The sequence below is a fragment of the Salvelinus sp. IW2-2015 genome, linkage group LG16 (assembly GCF_002910315.2).
Source record: "Salvelinus sp. IW2-2015 linkage group LG16, ASM291031v2, whole genome shotgun sequence".
In the NCBI taxonomy this organism is placed as follows: Eukaryota; Metazoa; Chordata; class Actinopteri; order Salmoniformes; family Salmonidae; genus Salvelinus; species Salvelinus sp. IW2-2015.
Window position 1 is genome coordinate 29,498,551 of NC_036856.1, and position 13,700 is coordinate 29,512,250.

Here is a 13,700-nt window from a genome sequence, read left to right on the forward strand (position 1 = left end):
GTAGCAGGCGGCAACAGTGAGAGACTTATTCTGGAGAGATTAATTTTTAAAATTAGAAGTTCGAACTGTTTGGCTAGACCTGAAAGATGACAGAACTTTGCAGGCTAACTCCTCCCCTTTGGCAGTTCTATCTTGACGAAAGTGTTATAGTTGGGTATGAAATCCCAGAATTTGGTGGCCTTCCTAAGCCAGGATTCGGACACGGCAAGGACATCAGGGTTGCAAATCTGATAACCAGGTGGTGAATCGCATCTCTGCATGTCTGGCAGACATATCAGTGTGGATGACGGATCACCACCTCAAGCTGAACCTCGGCAAGACGGAGCTGCTCTTCCTCCGGGAAGGACTGCCCGTTCCATGATTCTCGCCATCACGGTTGACAACTCCATTGTGTCCCCTCCCAGAGTGCTAAGAACCTTGGCTGATCCTGGACAACACCCTGTCGTTCTCAACTAACATCAAGCGGCGGTGACCCGTTCCTGTAGTTCATGCTCTACAACATTCGCAGAGTACGACCCGCCTCACGCAGAAGCGGCGCAGGTCCTAATCCAGGCACTTGTCACTCCCGTCTGGATTACTGCAACTCGCTGTTGGCTGGGCTCCCTGCCTGTGCCATTAAACCCCTACAACTCATCCAGAACGCCGCAGCCCGTCTGGTGTTCAACTTTCCCAAGTTCTCTCACGTCACCCCGCTCCTCCGCTCTCTCACCTGGCTTCCAGTTGAAGCTCGCATCCGCTACAAGACCATGTGCTTGCCTACGGAGCTGTGAGGGGAACGGCACCTCCGTACCTTCAGGCTCTGATCAGGCCCTACACCCAACAAGGGCACTGCGTTCATTCCACCTCTGCCTGCTCGCCTCCTACCTCTGAGGAAGTACAGTTCCCGCTCAGCCCAGTCAAAACTGTTCGCTGCTCTGCCACCCCAATGGTTGGAACAAACTCCTCACGACGCCAGGTCAGCGGAGTCAATCACCACCTTCCGGAGACACCTGAAACCCCACCTCTTTAAGGAATACCTAGGATAGGATAAAGTAATCCTTCTAACCCCCCCTTAAAAGAGTTAGATGCACTATTGTAAAGTGGTTGTTTCCACTGGATATCATAAGGTGAATGCACCAATTTGTAAGTCGCTCTGGATAAGAGCGTCTGCTAAATGACTTAAATGTAAATGTAAATGTAAATGTAAATGGTTGGCAGAGTGTGCTAAAGCGGTGAGTAAGGCAAACTTAGGAGGAGGCTTCGATGTTGACATGCATGAGGCAAGGCTTTTTCGATCACAGAAGTCAACAAATGAGGGTGACTGGGGACATGCAGGGCCTGGGTTTACCTCCACATCACCCAGGAACAGAGGAGTATGTAGGATGAGGGTGCGGCTAAAGGCTATCAAAACTGGTCGCCTAGAGCGTGGGGACAAAGAATAAAAGGAGCAGATTTATGGGCGTGGTAGAATAGATTCTGGGCATAATGTGCAGACTGGGGTATGGTGGGCACGGGTACAGCGGAGGCAAGCCCAGGCACTGGGTGATGATAAGAGAGGTTGTATCTCTGGACATGCTGGTCTCAATGGGTGAGGTCACCGCATGTGGGGGGGTGGACAAAGGAGTATCAGAGGTACGGAGAGTGGAACTACGGGGTCATTGCAAACCAAAACAATGATAATGATAACTAGCCTGAACAACAGTATGCAAGGCATATTGATATTTGAGAGAGACATACAATAAGGCATAAAGTGATTGCAGGTCTTGATTGGGAGAGCTAGCTAAACAACAGTAAGATAACAGCAGCAATAACAGGGTGCTAGTCTAACACAGCAACAACAGGTAAAAATGGCGACGACTAGGAGAGAGGGTCGGATTAACTACACACAGATCCTGAGTTAAAGCACAGAGCCGACAGATAAAACACAAATAAACAGAATTGGAGTACCGTGAATTAATGGACAGTCACACGCAGGCATCAGCTATGTAGCCAAGTGATCATAGTGTCCAGGGGCAGCCTGTAGCTGATTTAGACCAGTTGTGATGGATTGTCAGGGCTCTGTGTCGGCAAAAAAAAGTCCAGTCCAATTGGCAAAAGAGGTATTGTAGCCCAAGAATTCGCTGGTAGACCTCTTCGGCTAGCCGGCAGATGGGCCTAGCTCGAGGCTAGCTCAAGGCTAACTGGTGCTTGCTTCGGGACAGAGGTGTTAGCCAGTAGTAGCCACTCGGTTGCAGCTAGCTAGCTGTATGATACGGCTGTGAATTGTCCAGAGCTTGCGTCAGGAATCCCTGTGATGTGTAGAGAAAAGCAGTCCTATATGCTCTGGGTTGATATCGCGCTTGCAGACTGGCAGGTATTGGCCCGAGCTGAAGCTGGCTGTGTCCGAGTTAAGGGTGAAGACCGCAGCAGTGCTAACTGACTACTAGCTAGTTATCTGGCTAGGTTCTGATTGGGGTTACGGTTCTAAAGTATAAAAAATAGCAGGTCCGTACCACATTGGGTGAGGCGGAATGTAGGAATGTATATTCAGTTCCTAGATGGAAAGTGAAATTAAAATATATACGAAATGTATACGAAAAATACGAGGACTATTTACACGGGACAAGACAAACACACGTCCGACTGCTACGCCATCTTGGATTCAATAGTTGGATTCAAATTCAGCGGTTGTTTAGGAAAATTCCCTGTAAAGGGATCCGTGCGGCAAGAAGTTAACCCACCGTTCCTAGGCCGTCATTGAAATAAGAAGTGTTCTTAACTGACTTGCCTAGTTAAATAAATGTCAAAAAAAGTTTTAAAATAAAAATCGTCCAAATCGGTGTCAAAAATACCGATTTCCGATTGTTTGAAAACTTGAAAATTGGGACTAATTAAATCGCCCGTTCCATTAATCGGTCGACCTATATCTAGGCTATGTTAAGGACCCTAATAATGAACTATTTATAGCCTGCAGATGTTAAACACACACACACACATATAAAGTTGGGTGAATTTTGGCCCATTCCTCCTGACAGAACTGTGTGAACTGAGTCAGGTTTGTAGGCCTCCTTGCTCACACACACTTTCTCAGTTCTGCCCACAAATGTCTATGGGATTGAGGTCAGGGCTTTGTGATGGCCACTCCAATATCTTGACTTTGTTGTCCTTAAGCCATTTTGCCACAACTTTGTGAAGTGTGCTTGGGGTCATTGTCCATTTGGAAGACCCATTTGCGACCAAGCTTTAACTTACTGACTGATGTCTAGAGATGTTGCTTCAATACATCCACATCATTTCATACCTCATGATGCCATTTATTTGTGAAGTGCACCAGTCCCTCCTGCAGCAAAGCAACCCCACAACATGATGCTGCCACCCCCGTGCTTCACGATAGGGATGGTGTTCTTCGGATGCAAGCCTCCCCCTTTTTCCTCCAAACATAACAATGGTCATTATGGCCAAACAGTTCTATTTTTGTTTCATCAGACCAGAGGACATTTCTCCAAATAGTACAATCTTTGTCCCCATGTGCAGTTGCAAACCGTAGTCTGGCTTTTTTATGCCGGTTTTGGAGCAGTGGCTTCTTCCTTGCTGAGCGGCCTTTCAGGTTATGTCGATACAGGACTCGTTTTACTGTGGATATAGATACTTTTGTACCGGTTCCCTCCAGCATCTTCACAAGGTCCTTGTTCTGGGATTGATATGCACTTCTTGCACCAAAGTACGTTCATCTCTTGGAGACAGAACGCGTTGTCCCATGGGGTTTATACTTGCGTACTATTGTTTGTACAGATGAACGTGGTACCTTCAGGCGGTTGGAAATTGCTCCCAAGGATGAACCAGACTTGGACGTCTGCAGAAAAAAAATCTGAGGTCTTTGCTGATTTCTTTTGATTTTCTCATGATGTCAAGCAAAGAGGCACTGAGTTTGAAGGTCGGCCTTGAAATACATCCACAGGTACACCTCCAATTGACTCAAATTATGTCAATTAGCCTATCAGAAGCTTCTAAACCCATGACATTTTCTGGAATTTTCCAAGCTGTTTAAAGCCACAGTCAACTTAGTGTATGTAAACTTCTGACCCACTGGAATTGAGATACAGTGAATTATAAGTTAAATAATCTGTCTGTAAACAATTGTTGAAAAAATTACTTGTGTCATGCACATAGTAGATGTCAAAACTGACTTGCCAAAAGTATAGTTTGTTAACAAGAAATTTGTGGAGTGGTTGAAAAACGAGTTTTAATGACTCCAACCTTAGTGTATGTAAACTTCCGACTTCAAATGTACACACACACACCACGTTTAACTCAGCAACAAAGAAAAAAGAAACGTCCCTTTTTCAGGATCCTGTCATTCAAAGATAATTTGTAAAAATCCAAATAACTTCACAGATCTTCCTTGTAAAAGGGTTTAAACACTGTTCCCCATGCTTGTTCAATGAACCATAAACAATTAATGAACATGCACCTGTGGAACGGTCATTAAGACACTAACAGCTTACAGACGGTAGGCAATTAAGGTCACAGTTATGAAAACTTAGGACACTAAAGAGGCCTTTCTACTGACTGAAAAACACCAAAAGAAAGATGCCCAGGGTCCTTGCTCATCTGCGCGAACGTGCCTTAGGCATGCTGCAAGGAAGCATGAGGACTGCAGATGTGGCCAGGGTAAGAAATTGCAATGTCCGTACCGTGAGACGCCTAAGACAGCGCTACAGGGAGACAGGACGGACAGTTAATCGTCCTTGCAGTGGCAGACCACGTGTAACACTTGCACAGGATCGGTACATCCGAACACCACACCTGCGGGACAGGTACAGAATTGCAACAACAACTGCCCGAGTTACACCAGGTACGCACAATTCCTCCATCAGTGCTCAGACTGTCCGCAATAGGCTGAGAGAGACTGGACTGAGGACTTGTAGGCCTGTTGTAAGGCAGGTCCTCACCAGACATCACCGGCAAGAACGTCGTCTATGGGCATAAACCCACCGTCGCTGGACCAGACAGCACTGGCAAAAAGTGCTCTTCACTGACGAGTCACGGTTTTGTCTCACCAGGGGTGATGGTCAGATTCGTGTTTATCGTCGAAGGAATGAGCGGTACACTGAGGCCTGTACTCTGGAGCGGGATCGATTTGGAGGTGGAGGGTCCGTCATGGTCTGGGGCGGTGTGTCACAGCATCATCGGACTGAGCTTGTTGTCATTGCAGGCAATCTAAACGTTGTGCGTTACAGGGAAGACATCCTCCTCCCTCATGTGGTACCCTTTCTGCAGGCTCATCCTGACATGACCCTCAAGCATGACAATGGCACCAGCCATACTGCTCATTCTGTGCATGATTTCCTGCAAGACAGGAATGTCAGTGTTCTGCCATGGCCAGCGAAGAGCGTGGATCTCAATCCCATTGAGCACGCCTGGGACCTGTTGGATCGGAGGGTGAGGGCTAGGGCCATTCTCCCAAGAAATATCCGGGAACTTGCAGGTGCCTTGGTGGAAGAGTGGGGTAACATCTCACAGCAAGAACTGGCAAATCTGGTGCAGTCCATGAGGAGGAGATCCACTGCAGTACTTAATGTAGCTGGTGGCCACACCAGATACTGTTACTTTTGATTTTGACCTGTTGACCTGATACTGTTACTTTGTTCAGGTACACATTATTCAATTTCTGTTAGTCACATGTCTGTGGAACTTGTTCAGTTTGTGTCTCAGTTGTTGAATCTTGTCATGTTCACACAAATATTTACACTAAGTTTGCTGAAAATAAACGCAGTTGACAGTGAGAGGACGTTTCTTTTTTTGCGGAGATAGATATCTCTATCAATATATCTATCTGAATTTAGATAGAACATTTGTGGCGTCTGTTTTAGTTTGTTTCCTTTCATGTTACACAGGCAGGTGTTACCCAGGCATCAATCGGTGTCTCACTAAAAAGCCAGGCTCTACTATACCACCCCCATGCATCCCGAATGGCACCCTATTCCCTATACAGTGCACTATATAGGGATAAGCCTTGAAAAGCAGTATTTCCCTTATGTTTTCTCCAACGTAAAACAAATCCAGCTATCAATTAAGCCTATTTTCCTAACTAATTAAATGCAGGGCTCTACCGCGCGACCATTTTACTCCCATATGCTCCTAAATATTCTGCTGTGCGACCTAGAATTTTTATTTAGGAGCACCAGTTCACCTAGAAAACAAAAATCACCCAGATGATAATTGTGGCAATGACACTGTACTGCAGCCCCTGAGTGCCATGGAGAATACACAGAATGCAGATTCGTGACCGTCACGCTTGCACCATTACGACAAAGAAAACGGCTTGTTACCACAAATATTTTTCATTGTGCTCCTCAATTTCTTTCTGTGCTCCTACTTAGGCGCACACGTGATCCTTAAAAATAAAAAAAAGTCAATGTAGAGCCCTGACATGCTGTGAATTATCATATGCTTATTTACTGAAAAAAGTTGAGGAAAATCAACGTTTTACTTTACTCCATTGCTGTCACTTCTGGATGAGAAAAGAAAAGAGAACAGAATATTATTTGTATTGCACCTGCACACAAACATACTTTCTCTACTCCACACGATAAGAACTCTAATCGCAGTGTGGCACAGTAGGGAGATTAGAAAACAATTTTAAAATGTGGGCCACCTTCAGAGAACGTACTACAGTGGCAAGAAACCCTTTGGATTTACCTCCAGTTCTGCATAAATTTGCCATACAATTTGATCTGATCTTCATCTAAGCCACAAGACAAACAAACAGTCTGCTTAAACTAATAACACAAACAATCATACGTTTTCATGTCTTTACTGACCACCGTGTAAACATTCACAGAGCAGGGTGGGAAAAGTATGTGAACCCTTGGATTTAATAACTGGTTGACCCTCCTTTTTGCAGCAATAACCTCAAACATTTTCTGTAGTTGAGGATCAGACCTGCACAAGTCAGTAGGAATTTTTGACCATTCTATATCAGTTCGGCAATATTATTGGGATGTACGGTATGAACCGCTCGAGGTCATGCCACCGCATCTCAATTAGGTTGAGGTCAGGACTCATGAATACGTATTTTCTTCTGTTGAAGCCATTCTGTTGTTGATTTATTTCTGTGTTTGTCGTTGTCACCTAACTTCAGTTAAGCTTCAATTGGCAGACAGATAGCCCTACATTCTCCTGCAAAATGTCTTGATAAACTTTTCTGTCGATGATAGCAAGCTGTCCAGGCCCTAAACCATGATGCTCCCGCCACCGTAATTTACAGTGGGGATGAGGTTTTGATGTTGGTGTGCTGTGCCTTTTTTCTCCACACAGTGTTGTGTGTTCCTTCCAAACAACTCAACTTCAGTTGAATCTATCCACAGAATATTTTGCCAGTAGCGCTGTGGAACATCCAGGTGCTCTTTTGCGAACCTCAGATGTGCAGTAATTATTCTTTGGACAGCAGTGGCTTCTTCCGTGGTGTCCTCCCATGAACACCCTTCTTGTTTAGTTTTTTACATATTGTAAACTCATCAACAGAAATGTTAGCATGGTCCAGAGATTTCTATAAGTCTTTAGCTGACACTCTAGGATTCTTCTTAACCTCAGTGACCATTCTGCGCTGTGCTCTTGCAGTCATCTTTACAGGACCACCACTCCAAGAGAGAGTAGCAACAGCGCTGAACTTTCTCCATTTATAGACAATTTGTCTTACCGTGAACTAATAAACATCAAGGCTTTTAGAGATACTTCTGTAACCCTTTCCAAGCTTTATGAAAGTCAACAATTCTTAATCTTAGGTCTTTTGAGATCTCTTTTGTTCAAGGCATGGTTCACATCAGGCAATGCTTCTTGTGAATAGCAAACTCACATTTTGTTTTTATAGGGCAGGGCAGCTCTAACCAACATCTCCAATCTCGTCTCATTGATTGGACTCCAGGTTAGCTGACTCCTGACTCCAATTAGCTTTTGGAGAAGTCATTAGCCTAGGGGTTCACATACTTATCCCAACGTATACTGTGAAAGTTTAAATGATGTATTCAATATAGACAAGAAAAATACAATAATTTGTGTGTTATTAGTTTAAGCACACTGTGTTTTTCAATGGTTGTGACTTAGACGAAGATCAGATCAAATTTAATGACCAATTTATGCAGAAATCCAGTTAATTCCAAAGGGTTCACATACTTTTTCTTGCCACTGTACATTCCATTTGCTGTTGTCTGAGAGGGTTCTATGGGAAAGGGGGTGCTGCCAGAAAAAGCACACTCTCTCCCATGTGTGAGAATAAAGGCCTTTCAGTTCAAACAGAGGGCATCTCAGATTGGTGCAGTGTACATTCAGTATTTTCAGATGGCCTCTGAGGTTCTTTTCTCAATGTACAATGCAATAACCGTTACACGGTAAGCTGGTATTCAATTGAAAAGCCTAGGCTAGACAATTTACACGTGGCCTACAACAGTATTCCCATGTTGATGTCTAAAGGCTGACAACTGATTTTATGACAACACATCCACACACTATGATGTTGAGAAAATGAACACTACAAAGGAATTGAATTAGCTGTAAATGTGATTTGTGAAGCCTCTTATTTTTTCAGTTCTCTGCTAAATCACACCTTTGACTCATGTGGATTGTGCCATCCCTGTAGTTTACTCTATATGGTTTACGGTTAGACAAGAATGAAGAGGGGAGCTCTCTGTCATAGAACAAAGAACAAAGTGTCATGGTGGTGAGTACAGACAAGCCAGTCCTCCACAAGCTCAGTCTCAGTGGTGTGATTCAAATCTCAAGTCACACTCCCCACTAGGGATAAATATTTTCCATAAAATCTAACAAGTTTCAATACAGGGAATAATTCATATTTCTCCCGAGAGTCTCATGAAATACTGCAAAAATCAAAGTGCCCATTTTAAGCATTTAAAAGCAAGATATGGTCACTATGCCAGGGTTTTCTTAAGATGGGTGCTGCGCCACCTTCGGCTTGGCATCTATGTAAAGATTTCACAGCAAGTGAAACTGATATTTAGTAATGAGAGTAACTTTGATCAACCAATGACATTGTGAATTGCGAAACAGGCAGTTCATAAATTCAGAGCGTTATGTTCCTCAATTAACTCAGCATCTCGACACAGAGTGCGCTCAGGACGCACCCGAGAAGGCTATAGCGTTGTCGAAATCATGCAAAGCTTGCTAGATAACCTCCAATGAATGACAGAATCTCTCCTATTTGGCCAAATGGAGCTGATGATAAACCAGATAACAGATCAGCCCATGAATAACGGAGACATGGAGAGAGGAAATTGTTTTAATATCATCCTGTTTATTGATCACACATTCTCTACTGAAGCTCTCATACCGGCAGCAATACAGGACAGACAGAGAAGCGGAAGGAAATGTTTTAGCAGTATTTTGACATGCTTAAGGCGAGACGTGCGTTGATAATGCAACCTATGGATTACAGAATAAAGTAAGGAATTTTCATGTGAGACATGAGTCAGGATTTTGGGTTTCAAAAAAGATTGAGACGATAGGAAAATAGCCAAGGCTCTATATAAAGGCTAGTACAGGAGTCAATAGACGCATAATGCACATGATTTGGGCTACATTATTGCATGCTAAATGTTCTGATCAGCTAATTTATGAGCAAACTAGAATAAAGACGATCATTAGCACTCACCTCAATTTAGCTAACCGGAGAGCCAAGACTAGGACCAAAAGGCTCCTTAATGTGAGTCTGGAAGGAGAGTTTACAGTCTAGCCAGACACCTAGGTATTTATAGTTGTCCACATATTCTAAGTCAGAACCTTCCAGAGTAGTGATGCTGGTCGGACGGGTGGGTGCGGGCAGCAATTGGTTGAAGAGCATGCATTTCTGTTTACTAGCGTTTAAGAGCAGTTGGATGCCACGTATGGAGTGTTGTATGGCATTGAAGCTCATTTGGAGGTGTCCAAAGAAGGGCCAGATGTATACAGAATGGTGTCGTCTGTGTAGAGGTGGATGAAAGAAATCACCCCCAGCAAGAGCGACATCATTGATATATACAGAGAAATGAGTCGGCCCGAGAATTGAACCCTGTGGCATCCACATAGAGACTGCAGAGGTCCGGACAACAGGCCCACCGATTTTACACATTGAACTCTATCTGAGAAGTAGTTAGTGAACCAGGCGAGGCAGTCATTTGAGAAACCAAGGCTGTTGAGTCTGCCGATAAGAATACGGTGACTGACAGAGTCGAAAGCCTTGGGCAGGTCAATGAAGACGGCTGCACAGTACTGTCTTTTATCGATGGCGGTTATGATATCTTTTAGGACCTTGAGCGTGCCGAGGTGCACCTGTGACCAGCTCAGAAACCAGATTGCATAGTGGAGAAGGTACGGTGGGATTTGAAATGGTCGGTGATCTGTTTGTTCACTTGGCTTTCGAAGACTTTAGAAAGGCAGTGCAGGATGGATATAGGTCTGTAACAGTTTGGGTCTAGAGTGTCTCCCCCTTTGAGGAGGATGATGACTGCGGCAGCTTTCCAATCTTTAGGACTCTGAGGATATGAAAGGTTGAACAGACTAGTAATAGGGGTTGCAACAATAGTGGCAGATACTTTTAGGAAGGGAGGGTCCAGACTGTACCCCAGCTGATTTGTCAGGATCCAGATTTTGCAGCTCTTTCAGAACGTCAGCTGTCTGGATTTGGGTGAAGGAGAAGCGATTCTGGTGAAGGAGAAGCGGGGTGGGGGGGGGGGGTTGGGCCAGTTGCTACGGGGGTGCAGAGCTGTTGGCCGGGGTTAGGGTAGCCAGGTGGAAAGCATGGCCAGCCGTAGAGAAATGCTTATTGAAATTCTCAATTATCGTGGATTTATCAGTGGTGACAGTGTTTCATAGTCTCAGTGCAGTGGGCAGCTGGGAGGAGGTACTCATTCTCCGTGGATACAAAAAATGTAGACCTTACCGTGAAATGCTTACTTACAAGCCATTAACCAACAGTGCAGTTCAAGAAGAGTTAAGAAAATATTTACCAAATAAACTACAGTACTTAAAATAAAAAATAAAAAGAAGTAAGTAACACAATAATATAACAATAATGAGGCTATATACAGGGGGTACCAGTACCGAGTCAGTGTGCGGGGGTACAGGTTAGTTGAGGGAATTTATACATGTAGGTAGGGGTGAAGTGACGGCATAGATAATAAACAGCGAGCAGTGTACAAAACAAATGGAGTGGTGGGGTCAATGTAATAGTCCGGTGGCCATTCCATTAATTGTTCAGCAGTCTTATGGCTTGGGGTTAGAAGCTGTTAAGCATCTCCAATCCAAAGTTAAATCTAGAATCAGCTTCCTATTTCGTAACAAAGCCTCCTTCAGTCATGCTGCCAAACATACCCTCGTAAAACTGACCATCCTAACGATCCTCGACTTCGGCGATGTCATTTACAAAATAGCCTCCAACACTCTACTCAACAAATTGGATGCAGTCTATTACAGTGCCATCCGTTTTGTCACCAAAGCCCCATATACKACCCAACACTGCGACCTTTATGCTCTCGCTGGCTGGTCCTCGCTACATTTGTCACCAAATTCACTGGCTCCAGGTTATCTAAGTCCTTGGTAGGTGAAGCTCCGCCTTATCTCAGCTCACTGGTCACCACAGCAACACCCAACAGTAGCACACGCTCCAGCAGGTATATTTCACTGATCATCCCCAAAGCCAACACTTCCTTTGGCCCCCTTTCCTTCCAGTTCTCTGCTGCCAATGACTGGAACGAATTGCAAAATCACTGAAGCTGGAGACTCATATCTTCCTCACTAACTTTAAGCGTCAGCTGTCAGAGCAGCTTACCGATCGCTGCAGCTGTACACAGCCCATCTGTAAATAGCCCATCCAACCAACTGCCTACCTCATCCCCATATTTGTTTTTCTGCTCTTTTGCACACCAGTATTTCTACCTGCACATATAAATCACTCCAGTGTAAATTGCTAAATTGTAATTACTTTGCCACTATTTGCCTATTTATTGCCTTACCTCCTTACTTCATTTGCACACACTGTATACCGAGCTTTCTATTGTGTTATTGACTGTACGTTTGTTTAACCCATGTGTAACTCTGTGTTGTTGTTTTTGGTCGCACTGCTTTGCTTTATCTTGGCCAGGTCGCAGTTATAAATGAGAACTTGTTCTCAACTGGCCTACCTGGTTAAATAAAGGTGAAATTTAAAAAATCTGCATACGTGACAAAAAGTTTGATTTGATATCCCCAGCATAATTGTTACAAAATATCCAAACGGAGATTCAGTGAAAACAAAAATCTGACATTGATTGATCTAGACAAGTCCCCCACTCGTCTCAAAGCAGTGTGATGGCACAGTCCCAATCAAAACGGTGCTGAAATGMTCATCTAGGTGACCACATACGACTATTGCTTTAAAATGAGTATAACGGTTGGATATGACTTTGGGAGTTTCAGTACAAACAAGAATTTGACACGCCTTCAATTGCATTAGCCTACTTTATTCCAATATTTTCATCCTCAGTTAACTATAACTAAGGTGAGTTTTCCACTTTTTCTAGGCCCAATGACTGTTGCCTCACTCCGCAGCGCTGTTCTCAATACCAGTTTAAATAAATATAGCCTACTGTTATGTAGAAATCTTTATTTTCTTTTTTTCCAGGTTCAGGCTCATTTAATTTCTGTGATCTCAGGCCAGGCCAGGCCTGGGCTCAGGCTTCAGGTCACCGGGCTTGGGTTGAACTGGGGTTGAATTTTCAGTTCTGATTAGAACGCTAAACTGCATTCGGGTCTTGTGTGCAGTCCGGCATTGTCAATTATGCGTGTTCATTGTGTGAAGCAAATACTCTAGTCTAAACGCGTCCATGTAACAACCTGTTTAGATGTGCAGTTTTCTTTTTTGCCAATCTGCTGCTATTTTGTGGAATTACATTARTGCTACATTGGTGGAAAATGTAAACTAATTTCCTGTGTCTTGTCATTTAATTTTTTCGGGAAATATGAAGAGTTGTCCCTCTCCCGGGATCCCGGTGTTAATCTCTTCTCCCCACTACTCCTCCTAGCCAACAAACAAGCCAAGAAATCACTGAGGTTACATGGCATGAATGTCTGGCCTGGACTGTGAGACAGCAGGACAGACCAGCATGTGATTGTATTACGAAGCGCTTAACCTTAATGTCTAAAAACAGGTGTGCCTGTGAGGAGTAGTTTCCTAGTGTTATCAACTAGGCTAGGTCTAAGCTACGAAGTGGTATAATAGGGAGGGAGATATTTTTTGTCTTTAGTCGATCAGTGATATGAAAAAGGAGGAAGAAACGTGTGTCAGCTAGCTACAGCATTACTAGCTAACACCCAGCATAGCAACAGATGACTGCATGCCTGGATCAGCAGTTAAGTGGATCATGATGAAAGGGGATCTTCAGCACCCACTGCGTCCCAAATTGCACCCTATTCTCTAAATATTCCACTACTTTAGACCATAGGTTTCTGGTCAAAGTAGTGCAACATTTAGCAAATATGGGACATACCAGAGAGCTAGGGTTGAGGAGGGTTCCTGCATAGTGAGAGTGCAGCTATGTTTACTTCCAAGGCTCAGATGGAAACAGTGGGGGTTATAGAAACATTTCAGCAAGGATTTCATCTAGCACCTATGATGAAAATTCCTTGGTGTGCTTACATTCCATGAAAAGTAAACAAGCTAAGAAAAGGCGAATGGAAAATCAATGTCCTTGGCTGGCCCAACTGACACTGAC

General features: G+C 44.0%; 1 protein-coding gene across 1 annotated transcript in view; it reads right to left on the minus strand.

Moving 5' to 3' along the window:
• The window catches only part of LOC111975653 (ecotropic viral integration site 5 protein homolog), a 68,602-nt gene that overhangs the window by 54,093 nt on the left and 809 nt on the right, over positions 1-13,700 (minus strand). The gene's annotated exons all lie outside the window — the stretch shown is intronic.